Raw genomic sequence first — 6,748 nt, 5'->3', positions numbered from 1 at the left:
TTGAAGGACTGGAGAATTAGTGTGTTATGGAAAGTTAGCCCGGCTTTCCTAGCTAAGGAATATAAGTTTATCTGCTGAAACCTTGACCCGCGGGGACCCGGGCCGGGCCCGGCTTTCGTTTTTAAAAGCAGCTTTCCGCAGTCTGACTGGGCCGCCCATGAGAAAGCCTAGGTCACCCCGGCCGCTTGGGATCACTGCCCCTATTACGTAACTGCAAGGTCTTAGATCACAAGTAGTTCCGCCACACCTGTATTATCTGAATCCTTCTCGTTTCTCGTATTACACCTACAGGTACTTTACTATCCCGTCACCTCACAATACCATATCTCCTAACCCGGCAGGTAACCTAGAAACCATCTCCATTTAGACCGCAACTTCTCACCTGCAACAGCATATATAACCGGGAAACTGGAGATGTAAAACTCACCGCCTATCAGAAGGAACATAAGCGTATAGGCAACAACGAAAAACTAGCGGAACATATAATGACGGAGTAAATCCTAGGTGTTTGCCTTTCCGAAACAGTACTTGACCATTTAAAAAGTTTCCGGACACCCCGCATCTATCAGCACCCGTATTGGCATAAAAGCTTACGGAGACTTTTTAAATTGCCAAGTACAACCTCATCCAGCCCAGTCCCCTTGTTCACTACAAAATCTCAATAGCCTCCTATCCACCTATATATGTGAGATTTGCGAAAGAAGACTCGCTGATAAAAAAAGTCACATTACAATACGCTACTAGCATTAACTAAATTTAACACTCACTCAGCACAGTGATCTCGAGGCATGTCTCAGATTAGTCATGTACTGTACCATGCCCAAATGCCCGGGTATTATGATATGTGTCACAACAAGCCTCATCTCCCCGCTTTCTTCAGCTGTGCTTATGGAAGTTTATAAACTCCTCCGATAGCCTTTCAAATTATTGTCCCATCTTTACTGGACTTGCACTGTTGACGGAATATCATGGCCCAGACTATACATGTCAAGATCGGTGACGGCAATGCCCACAGTGGCAACATAACAGGTTCTTTCAACAAAACCATCTATAAGTCTGATGAGGATGCGCAAATTATGCGTTGGCTCTCTCCACTAGAGCCAAATAACAGACATCAAGATGTGCGCAACGAGCGGTTTGATGGTGTGGGGAATTGGCTATTGGAAACGAGCGAGTTTCGGAAGTGGAGAGGTAGTGATGGTGGAGCGGATAAGGCTGTCTTGTTTTGCAGCGGGAATCCAGGAGTGGGCAAGACGTATCTGAGGTAAGTAACGGGATTCCTTAAAAGAAAAAGAAACTTGCTGACAGTCGGAAATTCTAGTTCGCTGGTGATCGACAGCCTGTGCGATCAGGCAGGGAAGGAGGATATTGCTGTTGCAGGCTTGTACTGCGACTTCCTTGTTCAGGAAGAGCAGACGATCAACAACATGATGGGAGCGATCTTGAAGCAGTTGGTAGGAAGAGGGGACATCCCGGATTATCTGCGGGAGGCGTTTTATAAGGCGAAAAAGGAGTTTGGTGGTAGAGGGATGCGGCTTCCGGACCTGGTGGGGATGCTGAGAATCACTATTGCTTCATTGCCCCAAGTTTTCATCTGTATCGATGCGCTTGACGAATGCCTACCCAAGCATCTGCCGGAGCTTCTTGAGTCGCTTAGAGATATTGCCCGGGAGTCCCCTAAGACGCGAATCTTCTTCACCGGCAGGCCTCATGTCAGGGAAGATATTCAAAGATATTTCACCAAGGCGGTTGTGATACCCATCAGTCCTAACAAAGATGACATTAGGAGTTATGTGGAGATGAGGCTGGGCGGGGATCCCGATCCTGAGGCGATGAACGATGATTTACGTGCGGATATTATTCGAGTTATCCTGGAAAAGATATCTGATATGTAAGAGAATGTATCATTCCATTCAATCGTTGATCAATACTCACTTACGATAATGTGTAGATTCCTCCTTGTTTCGCTAAACGTCGACGCCATTCTGGGAGAGATAACAATTCGTCAGAGAAGGAGGAAACTTGAAGACATGAGAGAGGGCAATGGATTGAGCGATGCCTACAAGGCAACTCTAAGCAGACTGAAGGCACAGAAGGGGAATAGGTCAACATCCGGGCTGAAGGTCCTAATGTGGGTGTTGTATTCGGAGCGGCCATTACGGGCCGACGACCTCTGTCATGCCCTGGGAGTTGAGGTGAGATCTTCAGACCTGGATGTTGAAAATGTTCCCGCATTGCGGACACTACTGGCATCTTGTCTGGGTCTTGTCACGGTCGAGGCATCTTCGTCTACTATCCGACTGGTGCACTATACTCTGCAAGAACATCTCTTGCATGATCCGATATTATTCCAAAGCCCCCACTCCACCATTGCGGAGGTTTGCTTGACATACCTCAATTTTGGAAATGTCCGGGATCTTTCACCAACACTTCATTCGGCCCCCTCGACAGTGCCGCTTCTAGAGTATGCTTCCTGTTATTGGGGGAAGCACGTGAACAGAGGGATGACCGAAAATGTAAAAAGGCTTGCCCTAAAAGTTCTGGATAGGTTTGATGAGCATATATCCGCTCAACTGATGTTATTGCACAATAATGAAGATCCAGACTGTGTTTGTTATTTTTCCGGGGAGCAGGGGCCTGCAGGATTTACAGGACTACACGCAGTAGCATTTCTCGGGATCGTGGGGATAGTTACTGCGGTGTTGGAGATGAAGGAATGGGATGTTAATGCAACTGATATCCAGGGGAGTATAGCTCTTACATGGGCAGCTGGGCGCGGGCATGAGGAAGTAGTCAAGGTGCTTTTGGAACGAGGGGATGTCAATCCTGACCGGGCAGATACCCAATATGGCCAAACTCCACTCTCGTGGGCGGCTAGAGGCGGGCATGAAGGAGTAGTCAAGATGCTTTTGAAACGAGGGGATGTCAATCCCGACCAGGCAGACACCTGGTATGGCCAAACGCCACTCTCCCAGGCGGCTAGCGAGGGGCATGAGGGAGTGGTCAAGATGCTTTTGGAACGAGGGGATGTCAATCCCGACCAGGCAGATACCTACTGCGGCCAAACGCCACTCTCCACAGCGGCTGAGCGCGGGCATGAGGGAGTAGTCAAGATGCTTTTGGAACGAGGGGATGTCAATCCCAACGTAGTAGACGCTGAATATGGCCGGACGCCACTCTCCTGGGCGGCTAGCGAGGGGCATGAGGGAGTGGTCAAGACGCCTTTGGAAGGAGGGGATGTCAGTCCTGACCGGGCAGATACCCAATATGGCCAAACTCCACTCTCGTGGGCGGCTAGAGGCGGGCATGAAGGAGTAGTCAAGATGCTTTTGGAACGAGAGGATGTCAATCCCAACGAAGTAGACACTGAATGTGGCCGGACGCCACTCTCCTGGGCAGCTAGCGGCGGGTATGAGGGGGTAGTAAAGATACTTCTGGAACGAGGGGATGTCAATCCCGACCAGGTAGACACCAAATCTGGCCGAACACCACTTTCGCGGGCGGCCAGGCACGGGCATGGGGGGGTAGTCAAGATGCTTCTAGAACGAGACGATGTCAATCCCGACTGGGAAGACACCAAATATGGCCGAACGCCGCTCTCGTTGGCGGCTTGGTGCGGGCATGAGGGAGTAGTCAAAATGCTTTTGGAACGAAGGGATGTCAGTCCCAATTCGGCAGACACTGAATATGGCTTGAAATCACTCTCGTTGGCGGCTCTGAGTGGGCATGAGGGAGTACTCGAGATGCTTTTGGAACGAGGGGATGTCAATCCCGACGAAGCAGACATCAAATCTAGCCGAACACCGCTCTCCTGGGCGGCTGAGTACGGGCATGAGGGAGTGGTCAAGACGCTTTTGGGGCGAAGGGATGTCAATCCCGATAAAGCAGACATCAAATGTGGCCGATCACCGCTCTCCTGGGCGGCTGAGTACGGGCATGAAGGAGTAGTCAAGTTTCTTTTAGAACGGAAAGATGTCCGCACCGTTACATTAGATAGCGATAATCAAACACCGCTGTCAAGGGCTCTCTCTAACGGACATGATCGAGTTGTTAGCATGCTGCTTGAACGGGACAGTGCCAATTCTGATACAACAGATCGCGCTGGTTGGGTATCCCTCCAAGCCTTCTCTGGGCATGGGGGCGATTGTGCGGTGGGTTTGCAATTCAGAGGTGGTGATATTGATACCCATCCCACAGACATTAGTGGCCCACACGCACACCTATCGACACACCCTCATGTGCGGGAACCGGTATCGGACCTCAAAGACTCTCTCTTTAAGTCCGCAGATAGTCTCCTCCCCTTAACTGAGCAGCCCAGGCTGTCTCAACCCCCTCCCAGGCGGCTGCCGAGCTCCTGGTTCCCGCACAGGAAAGCTGGCGCCCAGCCAATCAATTCTCCCACTTCCTGTCGATCGCTATTTAGCCATCGCCTCGTTCGTTTGTCTTTTTGCTTTTCTCGCCTACCTTCTTCGTTCTCCGCTAGCTGAAATATTCCCGCTCTTTAAATAATTGCCGGGTGAAGGGTTGGTGTAGGCATGGCCCCCGTCGATTTAGGCGTTAATAGGCTTTGATTCATGGTGCTTTCTTCTTCCGGTTTTAGCTCATTATTTACTATCCATCTTCTTTTCTCTTTTTCCCTTTCTTTACCCTTTCCCTTCTTGGAGTTCCGGTTAGATTTGGTTCTTATTATATCCTTTCTTGCTGTTCTCGCCCCTATTCTCCTTCAATTTCTGTCTTCAACTTGTCTTTTCCAGAGCGATACTATATAGTACCGTACAGCCCATTACGACGCTCCTGTCATACGTTTGCAAATTGTCGGTTTATCTCCTCCCACTATTTTCCTTAATACCACAAAGTGATCACCGGTTTATTTTGCAATCCATTTATCGTGCTACGATACTACTGCTAGTTCCGCTCTATCACCGGAGGTGCCCCAGTCCGTGAAAAACCCTAGCACCAGCCTTCTGAATATTTATGTTTTCAACACCAGCGAATGGCCATTCTTGTATCGCCAAGAGGGAAAGGATGGGCCTGGCCTGTGGTCCGTTGTGCAATAATAAGTACAGTAATTGCCCCAAATCTGTCTAATTCCGAAATATCACACGACCAGAACAAGACCTAGATTTTGATGCTCTATAATCCTTAACTATCCTACAAGCTATCGCCCTACCTAGGTTTATAGTAACGATGGTAAGAGAATTCCAAAAAGACCAGGGCATGGCTCCAGCGAGCAGGAGATAGGAGATGGATGGAGATTATCCGGATGAGGAAACGGGACAGCTAGGAGAGCACCCATGCTTCGTTGTTGTTTTTTTACTTCTGAGTGCGAGGCTGATATCATCGACCCAGGAGGGCTTATAGATAAATTAATTCGGTACAGAGCACCGTGCTCGGTTCGTGATTTCTCTCGACGAACACCCCCCCCCGGAAGCGTGGAAGGAGAAACAAAATAGAAATTTATAGAATAGTGGTTCTAGAGTTGCCCGGCGATTCCTCAGTAATCCTGGACCCCCCGGAATGTGCTTTATGGCCCCAAAAGCAGCAAAACAGCCAACTACTTAGCATGCCCCGTTGGCACCAAAGCCGTTTCTCTTTCTTTCCCGTTTATTAGGCCCCGTAACAAAGACTCAATTGACAGTTTCCAGCCACTACGTAATTTCCCCACCGTTGAGACTAACTTATGCCCCCACTATATTATACGGGTTTGCATGCTCAGCTTTGACCTGAGCCGCCAATTACATACAATTGGAGAGCATAGAGTAAAGCAAGTGGAAATGAAGGGCAGCCTTGAAGTGCACCGGCCCCTTTTAAGATATATACTGTACTCGTACTATTCGCTCTAAGGTGGATAGTTGGACATTCATTCCCAAAACATACGGGGCAGTGGGACAGCCGCTCCCGCGCCGTAATTTGTAACGCGGTTCGTATTTTGGGCCTGTGATATAAATACGAAGTCGGCTTATTTTGCTGGAGGGCAGCAGGGAGTAGGGGGTAACTTGGAGGTTCGATTTTACCAAAAATTCGTGATGAAGATTCACTCTCCAAGTCAGCAGAGACCGACAGCGACCTCACCTCAACGGAGCAGTCTAAACTGTCTCAACTCCCCTCCGCGTCCCCCCTGAGCTTCTGGTACCTTCGCGGGAAAGCTTGGATCTACCTTGAAAACACTCAATAGAACTTCTCTCATTGTCCACTGTAAGTCCTTCGCTCGCCTATACTGAACTCGCCTAGGGAGTTAGGTGTATCCCGGCCATAACACATAACAAATTGCGACGACACCTACTTGAGTATTTCCCTTTTACACTTGCTGCCCGCGTACCGTGCGCGCTCCTCAAATCATCCATGGGTGGAACAGTAATTGTGGCAATTGAGCTGCCTTAGGGAGGTCTGGAGCTACATTTTTAGTCTTGAACGGGAGTTAGTGATGGCTCTGGGTGATAGAGTGGTACGATATAGACCAGCGCCGCCACCATCAACACCTCACTTGGTCGGACCGAAGCCGGTGTCGTTAAAACTACAATGATTCCCCCTCCACAGCCACCCCACAAGCTTCACCAACCTTCCTCATTTACAACACCCCAGGTATTATTGGTGGTCTGGATTTTTGTGGTTTGGTATGTGATGGGTGTTTGCTGGTGCGGTTAGGGAGCGGACATCAGTGGGCTGTAGGGCAGGTTACCGTAACCAGGGTGCATGGGTGAGTAGGTGTATATGATACTTACAGCAGCCTCGGGGTGGGGATCCTGCT

This window comes from Tuber melanosporum (genome assembly GCF_000151645.1).
Source record: "Tuber melanosporum whole genome shotgun sequence assembly, scaffold_45, strain Mel28".
NCBI classification, from domain to species: Eukaryota; Fungi; Ascomycota; class Pezizomycetes; order Pezizales; family Tuberaceae; genus Tuber; species Tuber melanosporum.
This window is presented reverse-complemented; position numbering follows the sequence as displayed.